This window comes from Oncorhynchus nerka, linkage group LG25 (assembly GCF_034236695.1).
Source record: "Oncorhynchus nerka isolate Pitt River linkage group LG25, Oner_Uvic_2.0, whole genome shotgun sequence".
In the NCBI taxonomy this organism is placed as follows: Eukaryota; Metazoa; Chordata; class Actinopteri; order Salmoniformes; family Salmonidae; genus Oncorhynchus; species Oncorhynchus nerka.
This window is the reverse complement of record NC_088420.1, coordinates 18,893,243-18,910,454: the sequence shown is the minus strand read 5'-3', so window position 1 is coordinate 18,910,454 and position 17,212 is coordinate 18,893,243. Positions and strand designations below refer to the sequence as shown.

Below are 17,212 nucleotides of genomic sequence, written 5' to 3'. Positions count from 1 at the left end.
GTCCAGAGGTAGTTTGGAACTCAGTAGTGAGTGTTGCAACCAAGGACATATTTTTATGCGCTACTGGCTTCAGCACTTGTCGGTCCCATTTTGGGAGCTTGTGTGGCCTACCACTTCACGGCTGAGCCGTTGTTTCTCCTAGATGTTGCCATTTCACAATAACAGCACTTACAGTTGACCGGGACAGCTCTAGCGGGGCAGAAATTTGACAAACTGACTTGTTGGAAAGGTGGCTGGCATCCTATGACGGTGCCACATTGAAAGGTACTGAGCTTTTCAGTAATACCATTCTACTGCCAATGTTTGTCTATGGAGATTGCATGGCTGTTTGCTCGGTTTTATACACATCAGCAACGGGTGTGGCTGAAATAGCCGAATCCACTCATTTGAAGGGGTGTCCACATACACTATATATACAAAAGTATGTCCCTGTTTTGGTACCGTACCTGGAATGTGCATGCATGGTAATTAGGTTGTCTGTAATGTGTGAACAGAAGCAAGATAACAATGCTGAAACTCTGCTGTAAGAAAACCGGTTTAGGGAGGAAAGTGCTAGGTATTTTTTATTCCAGCAATGGCTTTTGTCCTCCCTTGTGATGTAACTGGACTAAAGCCTAGAGACGCATTTCATTTGTAAGGAAACTAACAATAGCATTTAATAAATCATGAGAAAGTATCCGATCAGAACTGGAGAAAGAAAATATCTGATATAACGCACTTGCTGAAATTGAGATTTTGTGTGACTCTAGATTACATCCATTATTTACTTGGTTAATAATGGACAAGCTTAGACAAATGTTGATCCCCAAACATGATGTTTGAGAAACCTATTTTATTAAGTGGTGATCTCCCTTTCCACTCAACCCTCCACAGGAAGCTAGTGACCTGTCTGTCTGTGTCTATGGACGGCACTCTCCTCCTCTCGGGGTCCCACGACGAGACCATACGACTGTGGGACATCCAAAGCAAGCAGAGCATCCGCAGCATCAACCACAAAGGTGAGCTTGAATGACCCCTCGTCTCAACAAACCCTTGTGTCACCTCAGTGGTCCAAACCAATCTCTTCAGTTCAGCCATTGAGACATTGATTTCTCCCCCAACACCCTGAATCATACATCACCTAATCTCCCGAGACTGAATGGGATGCATGAGATAACGAGCTGCAGTAGTTCCAGTCTTTGGGTTTTCGTCACTCGTTATATAGACTTTTCAGGATTGGGCGAAATCTGTGCTTAAACGTCTTCGCTTCGAGTACTTTGTGCATTTGCCCACACGGATCGGAAGGGGAGGGGGATTTGGCTTAGTTTCCTTTTGCGAGGGTGGAGACTTTGTAAACTGCTCTCAATTTCTAACACGTATAGACCCAGAAGTTAAGCACACATCTGACCAAATGACGCAAGATTTTACTTCTGGGTTGACCAAGATTATACATCACCCTGCCCCCCGGCCCGTGTTAGAAAACCTTTCCACTGTTGCCCTTCCTTGAGGTTACGGAGTGTACGGTTTGACATGCATGCCCTTTGGCCTGTACTATGCTCCAGGTGCCGGCTTTGTCTGCTCGTGCTCTCCGTCTCTCTTACTGGGTGCCAACAGCAGACGCCAAACTCAATTCCCTTCTTGCTCTATGCTTTGGGTTCAGCTTGGGCTGTTGTGTAGTGGTACGCTGATGTGTTTATTTATGTTTGCTCTTAATGTTACTTTGTGAAGCAGATATAGAGGGCTTGCAGTGGCGTCACAAATCACCTGACAACCGTGCCATGTTGGAAGTCTGTTGGAAGCAGATCTACTAAGCTAATTGTTAGAAGAATGAAGATAATTTGTTCAAATATACAGTTAATGACTATAAGGGAGCTGAGCTGTCAAAGTAGAGTTTTTTTTTTTCTCTGTGGAGTTACCATCACATTGAGGCGTCTGGTCTTTCTATGGGCCACAGCACCCACTCAGTGCGACGGTGGAGTCCCTTTCTGTTCATTAAGTGCTTTTAGAGAACTGGGATTTGGTTGCATCACTGGGCAGGTTGCGAACTCATTTTGTTTTAATAGGATGTTTCTGTTTATTCAGCCACTGTGACTGGTTGGCTGTCTATCAGTTTTGCCGGATGGAAGAAGTAACGACGTTCAACAGCACTTTTATTGAACTGTCTTCTGGGATAACTAAACGGAACCATGGCCTTGCCAGATCTTTTTTGGCAGTGAAATCTCTTGTTTTTTTTAGGGTTGGAGCTTGGTGTTATTTACCCCTGTCGAGTTTGTAGGTTTGTAGGTTTGCGTCATTGTAAGGCAGTCATCTGACTTTCTAAAGAGAAGGCTGAGAGGGTCATGCTGGGTGTTGATCAGCAGTTTAATTTACAGAGTTTATTTATTAAACACACAAAAACACACATTTTCACTCACACAGCTGGAAAGGCACACTCCCCACTGCTGACCACCATAAGCAATGCCTCAGAGCTGATCAACACTGCTCTGCAACTGAAATTATTGGGCTGTCAGAAAACACCACTAGCCCAGAGAGCTCTTTTCAGGTAATAAATTCTTCCTTGAAAATAATCTAACAGTATATCAAGTCAAGAAGCAGCGGGCTAGTATTGAAATGTGAGAATGAATCTAATGATTTGGGTTTTAGCATGCCAATGTTGTGAGGGTGTTCAATGCAGGCCTCACTAAAGAAGACAGGAATTTATTTGTTAAGCTATAATCCACTGCTTATGTGCATTCCACTCCTGTCATACTAAACATTTTTGGCACATGATACGGAGTACAAGGACTGGAATGTTAGCACTAAACAGAGACTGGCGACCAGGCTTATAATTAGGCTAGATGATAAAGTTCAACATCAACAACCTATTTATTTTGTCATTTGCTATGTGTTTTTTTTTCTCCGTTTTTCAACTCCATTATTTAAATATTACAATTTAAACTTCATTGAAAATAATCTTTAATGACATCATCAGATTTGGACTATTCAACAACCCCAGTAGCAAAACAAGAGAGAACCACAAACTTTAGACTGCGGCCTATTTTCATACAGTAAATAAACAGCCCGTAACACTTGCACCAGTCAACTATGAACGACTGAACACAACCACCACGCCCAAATGTACATTTACATTTAAGTCATTTAGCAGACGCTCTTATCCAGAGCGACTTACAATGTATAGATGGATGTCAACTCTGTCTCCCCCGAGGGTGTCTATGCTCCATGGGCTGCATTCTGTGTCAGAGGCGCTCAACCTCTCTCCAGATGTCTTCCCAGCCCCCACCTTGTCTTCCTCAAGGATCAGTGAAGAGGGCCAGTTCAGCCTGTAATTGAGTCGTCAAAAGGTCCCGGGCACCCCTCCCAAGCTCTAGCCCAGTTTTCCCAGCTCTGTTCTGGGAGAGCAAATGCAGTTATTGGCCCTCTGAAGGCCTGCCTGATCATGGAGGCAATAAAAAAACCTTCACAGCCCTTTTGCTCTAAGCTCTGCGGCTCGACCGGCACAAATGGGAAGAGCAGTGGTAGAAAATCAGAGCCACTGACAAGCGACTGGAAGTTTATGGAATGGTGGCTTTGAAAACAAGGCTGTTGAAGAAATGAGGTGTACAGTCAATGTGTTTTAAACTAACTTCAATTTATTTAGCATTTGTTTTATTTAACAGATCATACCAGTCCCCCATAAACATTTTTGTCTATTAAACTCTATTATTGTCTATTAAACTCAGCACAAAAAAACAGAAATGGAATAATGTGTCCCTGAACAAAGGGGGGGTCAAAATCCATTTTATTTTACCCCACTCTTCCACCAAGGCACCTGCATGTTCCAGGACATTTCTGGGGGGAATGGCCCTAGCCCTCACCCTCCGATCCAAGAGGTCCCAGACGTGCTCAATGGGATTGAGATCTGGGCTCCTCGCTGGCTATGGCAGAACACTGGACATTTTTTATATTTTTACCTTTAACTAGGCAAGTCAGTTAAGAACAAATTCTTATTTTCAATGACGGCCTAGGAACAGTGGGTTAACTGCCTGTTCAGGGGCAGAACGACAGACCTTGTCAGCTCGGGGATTTGAACTTGCAACCTTCCGGTTACTAGTCCAATGCTCTAACCACTAGGCTACCCTGCCGCCCCATTCCTGTCTTGCAGGAAATCCCGCACAGAACGAGCAGTATGGCTGGTGGCATTGTCATGATGGAGGGTCATGTCAGGATGAGCCTGCAGGAAGAGTACCACATGAGGGAGGAGGATGTCTTCCCTGTAACGCATAGCATTGAGATTGCCTGCAATGACAACAAGCTCAGTCCGATGATTCTGTGACACACCGCCCCAGACCATGACTGACCCTCCACCTCCATATTGATCCCGCTCCAGAGTACAGGACTCGGTGTAATGCTCATTCCTTCGACGAAAAACGTGAATCCGACGATCACCCCTGGTGAGACAAAACCATGACTCGTCAGTGTAGAGCACTTACAGTCCTGTCTGGTCTAGCGACGGTGAGTTTGTGCCCATAGGCGATGCTGTTGCCGGTGATGTCTGGTAAGGACCTCCTTACAACAGGCCTACAAGCCCTCAGTCCAGCCTCTCTCAGCCTAATGCGGACAGTCTGAGCACTGATGGAGAGATTGTGCATTCCTGGTGTAACCCGGGCAGTTGTTGTTGTTGCCATCCTGTACCTGTCCTGCAGGTGTGATGTTCGGCTGTACCGATCCAGTGTTACACGTGGTCTGCAACTGCAAGGACGATGTGAGCGTTGCAAAATACATTTAGAAATCTATATTATTCAATTATTGTGTGTGCGAGCAATGAGCGTCTGCGTTGCCAGGTGCTAAAATAGAAGTCTGTTCTATTTTTGACGCAGATCACGCTGCAAGTCCTTCCTCCCCCATCTCCTCATTGGTTTATAGAAGCGGGTACCCACGTGCCATCTCCTCATTGGTTTATAGAAGCGGGTACCCACGTGCCATCTCCTCATTGGTTATACCCACATGGGTGACTGAAAGACGAACAAGGTCAGTGGCGGTAATTACACCTAATTTATGAAAGTTGCCAATCGCAATATAGAGTCAAGAGAAGAAAAAGCCTAGAAGGAGGAGAGATGACTAGAAACGATTCGGTTGACTGTTTTATCTGTGGATTAACTGTCGGAGTAGAGGACCTTGTGCATTTCAGGTAAAATACCAACTCAATGTTTACATCCCAGGACAAATTAGCCAGCAACAGCAAGCAAGCTAAATAGGACAAATTAGCTAGCAAGCTAGCTAGCTAAATTTACATTCATGTTTAATGCTTTTCGACCTGTCCCCAAATTAATGTAATTGGATCAGAGTTTTTTATATTTTAACCTGCGTGTCGTGGTGGCGTTTTAGTGTAGGGAACAAATTAAATGTATGCACGATGGCACACGCGCGCAGCCGGTTCGGGTTCCATGTTAGACGTCTCACAGTACGGACATTGCAATTTATTGCCCTATACACATCTGCAGTCCTCGTGCCTCTTTGCAGCATGCCTAAGGCACATTAACGCAGATAAGCAGGGACCCTGGTTATCTTTCTTTTGGTGTTTTTCAGAGTTTTCATAACTGTGACCTTAATTGCCTACCGTCTGTAAGCTGTTAGTGTCTTAACGACCGTTCCACATGTGCATGTTCATTCATTGTTTATGGTTCATTGAACAAGCATGGGAAACAGTGTTTAAACCCTTTACAATGAAGATCTGTGAAGTTATTTGGATTTTTACAAATTATCTTTGAAAGACAGGGTCCTGAAAAACGGACATTTTCTTTTTTTGCTGAGTTTATGATGGTACCATTGGTGTGAGTGGTCGGAGGACAAAACAGAGGCCTCAAACTATATCCTACTTCTTGATTATTATTATGATCTACATTATTATTATCATATCTATATTATTATTATTTTTATCTATAGTATTTTTTATCTATATTTTTATCTGTATTTTTATCTATATTATGATCTATATTATTATATTTATTATTATAATAATTTATTATTATTATAATCTTTATTATTATTATAATCTTTATTATTATTATTATTATTATAATCTTTAGTATTATAATATAGATTATTATTATTATCTACATTATTACAGTCTATTATCTTTATTATTATTATTATTATAATCTTTATTATTATTATTATTATTATTATAATCTTTAGTATTATAATATAGATTATTATTATTATCTACATTATTACAGTCTATTATCTTTATTATTATTATTATTATAATCTTTAGTATTATAATATAGATTATTATTATTATCTACATTATTACAGTCTATTATCTTTATTATTATTATTATTATTATAATCTTTAGTATTATAATATAGATTATTATTATTATCTACATTATTACAGTCTATTATCTTTATTATTATTATTATTATTATAATCTTTAGTATTATAATATAGATTATTATTATTATCTACATTATTACAGTCTATTATCCTTATTATTATTATTATAATCTTTAGTATTATAATATAGATTATTATTATTATCTACATTATTACAGTCTATTATATTTATTATTATTATAATAATCTATATTATTTGTATTATTATAATAATCTATCATCTCTGCAGATCAGATGCCAAAGAAATGAATGTCGGATTCAATGTTCCAGCATGTGCCCTAGGGTAGAAAACTAGAGTGACTGTTAGTGTGCATTAACACGGTCATTCAGGACTGGTCGGTAGAGCAGCACATCAGTGTTGTAGTCCTCTCACATCCCCTTGCCACTTTGCCACAAACTGCTTTGGCATAAACTGCTGCACTTTCCTTTTCAGCCCTTGTTATATGCCGTTTAAAGAGTGATTGAGGCTGGCACCTCAGTGGGACCTCCCACTTAGAAGAGGACAAGAGCCTTGTGTCAAAGTCATTGTGTGGCAGTAGCCTGCCCTATACCATTACTGCTTAGTGAGCACTTGCTTCACCACCATTAGATACTGGCATGGCATTACAATGAGAACTCATCAAAAAGTTCATTTACACAAGTTTGCATATTTATGAAAGGAATTTTGGTTTGTATCTGGAGACACAAGATGTCTCCTTTTTAAATGTAGATATTCTGAGTTGACGAAACAGCCACGTCTGTGTGGGATATTACAACAAAGAAGTTTTTTTTATTTTTTATTTATTTCTTTATTTAAGTTACTGCAAACAACAAGCAAAGTTGCAGGAGAAATTGGTTGATTAAAATCATCCCATCAGGATTTTCTCTGTTGCTGTTGTATGTAGTTAGTGCATGGCCAAAATGTTGCATTTCTAATATCAATGTGTTGGACGTTAATTTCATATATACTCTACTCATACACAATTCAAACACCACTAATCTTTCAACCCGCATCACATTTCATAGTCCTCTCAACGTGAGAAAAAGTCAAGCAGAGGCGCTACCACAGGAATTTGACCAAGAGCAAGTGCAACATTTATCTTCCTCCAATTTCCATATCGGTATCTGGATAATTGTTTAGATTATCTCCATATCGTTATCCTGATAATTGTTTAGATTATCTCCATATCGTTATCCTGATTATTGTTTAGATTATCTCCATATCGTTATCCTGATAATTGTTTAGATTATCTCCATATCGTTATCCTGATAATTGTTTAGATTATCTCCATGTCGTTATCCTGATAATTGTTTAGATTATCTCCATATCGTTATCCTGATAATTGTTTAGATTATCTCCATATCGTTATCTGGATAATTGTTTAGATATTCTCCATGTCGTTATCTTGATAATTGTTTAGATTATCTCCGTAAACGCCTGGGTCTAATTGTATGGTTTCCGCCGAGGGCATCGATAGATATTATGTGGGCTGGAGCAGAGCTTGTCTAGTGCTCCCCTCCCACACATCTCTGCACCCCTGCTACTGTGATCCTGCTTGGCAGCTGGCAGAATTTCAGAGTGTATGTTGGAGGGACCCGGACCATTAGTGTAATTCCAAGAGTGGAAGCCAAGTCCCAGGGATCGATATCTGTAATTGAGTGGGAGATAATTAGCCAGCCCTTATTACTACAACAAGGAATAAATATACTCTCCTCAGTTACCCCATACACAAACTACTTAAACAGGGCCCAATTCTTGGATGTGGTGAAATACAGGTATGTATGCTAACTCACCTCCTTTTCCTCTCTACCTCTTTGGATTGTTGCAGTGGCTTCTACACGCATAAAGAGCAAATTGCACGAATTTGCACAAATCTCCCTGGAACTACATTGTAAACCCGTTGATTGGGAACGCTCTGAAATCCTCTGAATACCGCGAGTGCTGCGGTGGCTGTGCATAAATAACTAACAGTCCTCTGGTTGTCTGTTAATAAAATACCGATGGACAGGGATTAAGGCAGGAGGAGAGCACTTCTGCTTCCTGTTTATCCAGGTTTATCGCCATACTTATCAGGCACAATATTGCCCTAGTCTTTGCCTCCCTCCACTAATCCGCATTATTCATGATCTAGTTCGTTAGACTTTGGGGATTGTATTTATGTGCTGATGAATAAATGAACAACAACCTGTTGCTTTGATTGGCCCATTCCCATATTAATGTACAGGTGGGTATGTTTTTCCACTCTCTCTCCCCCTCTCTCCTCTATTTATCTCGCACTCTTTCTATCTCTCCCCCTCTCTATTTCTCCTGCCCTCTCTCTCGCCCCCTCACCCCCTCTCGCTCCCTTTCACTCTCCCTCTCGCTCCCTCTCTCTCTCCCCTCTTTCCCTATCCAATTTCCTATTTCACTTGCCCTCTCTTTCTCTCCCCTCTATCCCGCTCTCTCCACCTGCTCTCTCCCCCTCGCTGTCTTTCTCACGCCCTCCTCTATTTCTCTTGCCTTCTTTTGATCTCTCTCCCCCTCTCGATCTCCCTCTCCTGCTCTCCCCCTCTCGATCTCTCTCCCGCTCGCCCTCTCCCCTCGCTCTTTCCCCTCTCACTTTTTCTCTCCCCCTTCTCACCTACTCTCTCTCCCCCTTGCCTACTTTCTCTCCCCTCTTTCCCATTCCCTCTCCCCTCTCTCGTTCCCTCTTCCCCTCTCTTTCTTTCCCCCTCTCTCTTTCCCCCTCTTTCTCTCATCTCTCCCCCTCTTTCTTCTCCTACTCTCGCCTCTATTTCCTATTTCACTTGCGTTCTCTTTCCTCTTTTTCTCTCCCCTCTCCATCCCGCTCTCTCACGCTTTCTCGCTCTCTCTCCCTCTCTCTCCCCCTTTCTCTCTCCCTCTCGCTCTCTCCCCCTTTCTCTCTCCCTCTCGCTCTCTCCTTCTCCCTCTCTCTCCCCTTCACCCGCTCACTCTCCCCCTTTCTCCTTCCTTCCCTCTTTCTCCCCCTCTCTCTTTCCCTCTCCCCCTCTCCCAATTTCCTATTTTTCTTGCCCTCTCTTTCTCTCCCCTCTTTATCCCGCTCTCTCCCCCTCACTCTCACTCTCTCTCGCCCTCTCCCCTCTCTTGCCTTCTCCTCTCTCTCGCACTCCTCTCTTCCTCTCTCCTGCTCTCCCCCTCTCGATCTCTTCCCCTCTCCCACTCACTCTTTCCCCTCTCTTTCTCTCCCCTCACCTACTCTCTCTCCCCCTCACCTACTCTCTCTCCCCCTCTCCCCCTTTTTCTCTCTCCCCTCTCCCCCTTTCTCTCTCTGTCCTTCTCACCCTCTCTCCTCTCCTTTCTCTCTACCCCTCTCCCCCTTTCTCTCTCTGTCCTTCTCACCCTCTCTCCTCTCGCTTTTCTCTCCCCCTCCCTCTCTCTCAATCTCTCTCCCTCCCTCCTCTCTCGCCCCTCTCTCTCGCTCTCTCCCTCACCCCCTCTCTCCTCTCCCCCCCTCTTTTCCTCTCTCTCCTCTCCCCCTCTTTTTCTCAAACCGCTCTCTCCCCCTCCCCCTTTTCTATTTCTCACCCTCGGTCTCGTCTCCCCTCCTTGCGCGCCCCTTTCTCTCCTCTCCCCCTCTTTCTCTCTCCCTCCCTCTCTCTCGATTTCTCTCCCCTTCTCGCTCTCCCTCTTTCTCCCCTCTTTCTTTCCATCTCCACTCTCTCGCTTTCCCTCTCCCCAATATCCTATTTCACTAGCCCTCTTTTCTCCCCTCTCTATCCCGCTCTCCCCCTCGCCCTCTCCCCTCTCTCATGCTCCTCTATTTCTATCGATCTCTCTCCCCCTCTCGATCTCTCTCTCTCCCCTCTCTCCTGCTCTCCTCTCACTCTCTCCCCCTCACTCTCTCCCTCTTGCTCTCTTTCCCCTCTCTCTTTCTCTCTCCCCCTCTCACTTTTTCTCTCCCACCTCGCCTATTCTCTCTCCCCTCTTTCTCTGTCCTTCTTCTCCCCTCTCTCTCTTTGTCCCCTCTCTAATTTCTCCCCCTCTTTCTTCCCCTCCTCTCTCCTCTATTTCCTATTTCACTTGCCTTCTCTCTTGCCTTCTCTCCCCTCTATCCCGCTCTCTCTCTCGTCTCTCTCTCCTTTCTCTCTCCTCCCCCTTTCTCCCCTCTCTCTCCCCCTCGCCCCTCTCCCTCCATTCTCTCCCCTTCTCCCGCTCGCTCTCCTCCTTTCTCTCTTTCCCCTCTTTCTCCCCCTTCTCCCCCTCACCTACTCTCTCCCCTCTTTCTCTGTCCCTCTCCCCCTCTCTCGCTTTTCTCTCTCCCCTTCTCCCCCTCTCTCTCCCCCTTGCTCTCATTCACCTCTTTCTCTCCCCCTCTCTTTCTTTCCACCCCCTTTCTCTCCCCCTCTTCTCCCTCTCGCTCGCTCTCACTTTCTCTCACCCACTCCCTCCCCTTGCCTCTCTCGCACGCGCTCTCTCTCTAGCTCTCTTGCCCCTCTCGCACGCGCTCTCTCTCTAGCTCTCTTGCCCCTCTTTCTCACCCCTCTCTTTCCCTCACCCTCTTTTCTTCACCCCCTCTCTCTCCTCTCCTCCTCTTTTTTCTCACCCCGTCGCTCTCCTTTCCCCCCTCTTTTTCTCACTTCCTCTCTCTCTCCTCTCCCCTTCTTGCTCTCCTGTCTCTCTCGCCCCCCTCTTTCTCTCCCTCGCACCCTCTCTCTCTCACCCCATCTTTCTCTCCCTCGCTCCCTCTCTCCCTCCACTGTCTCTCTTTCTCTCTCGCTCACAGCTGCCCCAATTGAGATTTCCCATGATGGAAATGCATTATTCAATTCCCTTGTTGGCTGAAAGACAAACAAAAATCGGGACATAAAGCTGTGATCCTTCCAAACATGAAAGTAGAACCGCAGTTTAAAAAATACTTGAGTTGGATCTGTGATTTCATGCTCAATAAGCATGGCAATTTAGCGCACCACATCAAATGTTAAAGCTTGTACAGCAGAAGGCTGAGCCTGTCCAGTGACTTCTGGTAATACAATATTCATTCTCTCGTAGCTTGTAGATTAATCTTCTTTCCTGCTGAACATGATGACAAGGTAAATAATGATCCAGCAGAAATATTGACTGCTGAATCTCACATAAGACAGGACAAGGAGACCCACCGGAAATTTAGTTTAGAAAGTAGTTTTGTTTCCTGTCTCATTGTATCATGTAGGTGTTTTCATTTTTTACCTTTTTAATGAAGTGTGTGTTAAAGGATTTTAATATAATTAAGTCTGTCAGAGAAAATATGGTTCTGTCTACGGTCAAGAGAATTGCATCAACCATGTCACAATTCCTTATGATGGATATAGACTCCGGCCATTTAACCTCACTCCCTCTCGCTCAATCTTATGTTCAATCAAAATAAAGTATTCAACAAACGAAACAGACTACCAAGAGGATATCCACAAGCTTTCTCTTGGCCTAGTCATGATTGCACTATGTAAAAATCGCCCCGCCATTTCCTGGTTGCTAAAATCCTAATATTTCACCTAATTTCAGTTTGAGATAAAACAAGCAAGTATAGTGTAGACAATCATTGTAGCATTTAAACTGCTGTGAAAAATATTTTCCATAAATATTGTATTTTCAGCTGTTTGAAGCTGCTGTACAAAGCCTAAAATAAAAGATGCAAAAACTAAACTTAAGCACGGGAAGCATAGAAATAGTGCACATTGAACAGATCTACCACTTCTTAGACCTACTTTCAATGTGAATGACTGATCTATAACTAAAATGTATATGTGAATTTGGATGGTTCTACCCAAACAGTTACATATTGCAGCTTTAATGTTGTATCCCTTGCCCTTGACTTTACAGGTCAGTACCTTATTAATTATGCTCAGTGATGTATTTTTGCTACACTATGCAAATGAGGACACTGATTTTGATTACATTGACTTTTTGTCAATATTGCTGTCTATCAGTAACTTGATGCCTCTTCAATCATTAATGGAAGCAAATTCTTATGTACTCCAAGTGGTTTGTCAATCAGCAAATTGGTAATGCAGCCTCTGAGATTGACCTTTGAGGTTAGCCAATGGAATTACATTTCAGGACCCCCAGGAGAGATGTCTGAATGCAGCTCCTCAAAGTGACAGGCCAAAGACGAGGGTAGCGGGCTGAGTCAAACAAACGCATTTAACTGAATAGTTATGGGTCTCCGCTTTCAGAGTGCAATGCAAGGCGGAGTTGCAGAGTGTAGATAGCTGTGCACTTCCTAAGCAAAACTCTCCTTTGAGAGGGGATTTGGTATGCCAAGCGTTTTAACGGTTAAAGGGTGCTCGCTCTGTGCCAACGTCAGGAGAGCGATAAATCAACACCCACCATGTTCTTTTTCGTTTTAACCTCCCTCCCCTGGCGTGAAATGGCTCTGGCAGCAATCTGGGTGCGCTGATGAGGAATTACAGCTCCTGTCCCTCCCTTAGTCAATTTAGATGCTGATGTAAAGATTTAAAGTGGGAGCAAAGATGAATGCTTTGACAAACTGGTGACTATTTTCACCTTTCGTCTTCCTGTATCCACCCTGATAAGCTGAGACGACAGAGAGGTTGCCAAGGCCTGCTTTCACTACTGTAAGCATGTTACATTTTATGGTGGAGGAAAATGTAAGTGTTATAATAAATAAGTACTGCTATGAATGACAGCCTACTGTAAGTTTTCAGTGTTATGACAATGTGGTAGGGTTGTGAATGTTAAAATGAAATTGGGATAATTAATGTTAAGAAAAAATTCCCCCCACAAAATGAAAATCACATTGCAGTCATCTCAAATCATATTATTTGCTGTATTATAGACCAACTAGACTATAGCCTATAAAGGTCTGGGCAAAATTATGTCATTTAAATTAAACCAGAGATGAGAAGGCCAACTTTAGGCTATTGAATTTGCAAGACAAGATATTGCGAGATACAGATTACCAAGACCGATCCACACGTTTTGTTTCTGTGTGCTGGCTCGCCTGCTCTGTCTGTTCGCTAATGACGTCTTCTTCTTCCCACCATCGACTGGAGTGTGGACCTCAGTTCATCATTCAATCACCCACGTGGGTATATGCTCCTAAAAACCAATGAGGAGATGGGAGAGGCAGGATTTGCAGCCCGTCAAGTGTCAAAAATAGGACCACGTTCTACTTTAGCACCTAGGTACACAGACGCGCGAGCAGGTTGGATGAAACGATTGAATAACATGTATGTGTATTTAATATGTAACTAAAGTGGTGTTGTCAGCATGTAAAGCTCTAACTGCTAGGCTACCTGCTGCCCCTAACCTCCTAGCTGTTTCATTGATGATGGGCCCTGCTTTACTGGTTGAGACATCGCACGCTGAGACATTGTTAGATATTCCATTGCGAAATACAGCTTTGATTACCAATAGATATGCCAAGTGCACGGTTCTGATTCTGTCTGCCTGGTGGCCGACTTCCCTACACTGTGCCCCTCCCCTCTCTCTGTCCCCCAATTGATCGCAATGTAACATGAGTATTTGTGTTCTACGAAGTATGGCAACTAATCATTTTCCTCCGTTCCAAAAATACTGAATCTTAGGAGTCGATTTCTAGCAGAATCGGAATCTTGACACTCAGGAATTGGAGTCGACACCGGCAGTCGACGTGCAAGGAGTCGAAGAATACATTATTTAGCAGTCTACTCTCTACCACTATGTCGTCATCGTTAGCAGTTGGAAAATGGCAGAGAAAAGCAAGCGACAGCATCAAAGTCCTGTATGGCTTTACTTTAAGAAGGTATTGAAATGCAAACTTTGTGAGGTGGAATTCCGGTATAGTATGTGGAACAGGTGTAATGTGGAACAGGTGTAATGCTTAACGATCTGAGAGGGACGCACCTTGGGACCCAAAGCATTGATGGCAGCAGCACAATCGCAAAAATGGCTGTTGAATGGGAAAGCATTGGGCATACTGGAATTTACACCAGCCAAGCCCTGTAGCACAATATAGATCTGTGCCCATGTCTGACTCACATTGTCATAAGCGTGTGTGTGTGCGCGCACATTACTGCAGTTAAACGGAACTGTGGGAGGGAGCGCACCCACCTTGTAACCCCCAGACTCTGGAGATTTATTGTCACATACATAGAATTCCCTAAGCTGTTTTTTTTAGGCCTCCTCCTACTGTTCCTCAGCTAACTGATCATGATTGTGACTGATGAATATTGGTCATGAGATATGTTGGGAGTTAGCACACAGGAAACAGCAGAAGAGCTGAGGGGAAATAAATGCATCTTCTCTGAGGAGACTCGGTGATCTGAAATATCTGTCTGGCCCAAAACCATGGCGGCATGATAAGCATCAGTACAGGAGGAGTAGCTTGATCGAAGCCTCCGAGTCGGACGAGGCATCAGTGGGGAGTTTAATTCATGTAAAAGGTGAGGACGACCCCGGCCTGATCCACTACTGACAGTCTGAGTTGGATGCTCCTTCTATCAGTCGCCGAATACAATCAACTGAGCAGGTTGACGTTTGTTGCCATGAGTCTTGTCCTGGAGGCAGAACGGAGCGATTTCCCCTTAGATAGTCCAACTGTGACGTAAAAATTGTCTATTGAAAAAATGCAGACAAAAATGTGCTTTTCGGTCTTAATTTAAGGTTTAGGGTTAGGCATTAGGGTTAGCAGTATGGTTAGGTTTAAAATCAAAATGTAAAATGTTATGACTTTGTGGCTGTGGCAAATAGTGACCACTGCAGAGCTGCCTCCAGAACAAGATTCATGAGGAAAAAACGCTGACCTGCATCAACCGGATATACTCTTTCTTTTCCGTTGTTCCTCGATGTCACTTTGATAAATGCATGGTACAGACAGCCATCTGTCTAGTTGTCTCCTGGTCCATTTCCTCTGAAAAGTGTCACACCTGATGTTACATGTACTTATTTTTTAATTGGTATAGATTCCCTCTAGTACTGATGCTGAGTAAGTGCCCTACCTTGTGTCTGATATGTAGATAAAGTGTGATTACCACAGAGATAAAACAATAGTGACTTATCTCTACAATGATTACTGTTTTGTTATCATATCAATATTGTGTAACAGCTCTAATTACATAATATGTCTCAAAATGCCATATTTTCATCCAATTCAGTTGAATTTGAGCACATTTATGTAAGTGTTTGGACCTCAAATATTTGTTTGCTTCTCCACACACACTCATAATTGCCATTTCAACCAGAAGGAGCCGGTCAGGGTTGTTATAAATTGTGGCATTGTTTTGACAGGCCTGAAGAACTTGAGATTCAGAAACTACACTTATGAAAGGGCTTAAGGAATAGCATAAATCCTGGAGCGCTTTCCATTCGGTGTTTTATCTGCCCTCCAAAGATTAGAATTATGAGCGTCAGCTTGTGTACAGTACACGCTCCCTCAACAAAATCTCCATATTCTACTCATAAATAATTTATCATCTCTACTGGTGTTTATTTTTCAGTCTATGATGCTAATTATGCGGGATCCAATTAATTAGTCCGCATGGGCACACTGAGGGAACCTTTAGTTTTTATTGAGTTAGGCTATTTGGCCAAAAATGCTTTGTCTACTTGACTGCGATAACTTAACAGTGAAGCTCCGCCAACTACGCCAACACATGGTAGGCAATTTGTTCCAATAGATATTTTTTGGGCCGCGTGTTTAGGGACTTAAGAGACAAGAAGTGAATTAACATTTCAATATGCACTGACGTTTCATGCAACATGCTGTGTTCATACATCCCAGTTGAATGATTCCATTTGTTTATTTTCTATATCTGACTCTCTCATTCCTTCTCTTTCTCCCCCTCTAACCTCGGGGAATGAAATTATGATATGATGTAGGAAGGATTTAATGCTGCCATAAAGTTTGCATAAAGTTAGAATGGCTGACAATGTTCCAGCCGTTTTCATTCAAGCATGATTACTCCTGGGCTACAACACCCCAGGACTTGTTCACGTTCAACCATCGCCTAGGCTTCATCTTGACAGACCGTTTAGATAAGTCTTCTCTTACCCTAAACCGGAGAAATAGACGTGTGGTTACAGCGTAGAGAGTACTCCACTGTGATATACAGAGCTGACTAATGGCAACCAAATAGTGAGGAAAGGGGAAGCTCAAAATAGATGTTAATGACTTAATGAAAACAGGCGTAGGTGAAATAATTCATCTCGGCAACCCAGAACCAAGGGGACCAGTCAAGTAGATTGCACATCTATAGCTATGAGTGATATAGCCTACCGCACTACTCACTGTAGTGTGTGTATATACCGAAACTCAGAGCAACCTAAGTTTGCTCAGAGTTGTTTTTCCTTTTCAACCTGGGATTTTAAAGTTCTCCTCAATATCAAATTCACATGTATTTTACACTATTATAAAACATTTGTTAAGGTTACAACAAGAGAGCAAGTCTGCCATATCATTTTTCCTAGATTAGTATACCTGAAAACCAATGTGTGCATGATGCTTCTGCATTTTAGGAGAGCACAATCATTTTAGGGAGGTTACTTGGTGTTCTATGATGATAATAATGAATGATTGACTGTCATAAATAAACCCAGTCTAGGTATATCATGCATCTGGTCCATTCTGGTGTACTGCATCTCTGATCCCTTTTTCTCTTTTGGTCTTGTGAAAAAGCCATCACCATGTAGCTAAGACCATCAGTTGGAATAAGTCTGTCAGACCCTCCATCAGATTTTGATTCCCTCCATTAGTTTCTTGTGTAATAGAGCTCAATTTGGGGCATGTAGAAGATGCCTTGTTGCCCCCTGCTGAACCCCCCCCCCCTTTTCAGCCGCCAATACCCTGGGAAATATGTTTTTATCCTGGCGGACAGATGGGCAATTCGGATGATTTGAAGGCCGCTTGTGGAAGACTGACAGTAATGGGTAAATAAAAGATT

At 43.0% G+C, this 17,212-nt stretch overlaps 1 pseudogene; it reads left to right on the top strand.

The window, feature by feature from the left end:
• Positions 1-17,212, top strand: part of LOC115109768 (WD repeat-containing protein 18-like) — an 88,735-nt pseudogene that overhangs the window by 54,243 nt on the left and 17,280 nt on the right.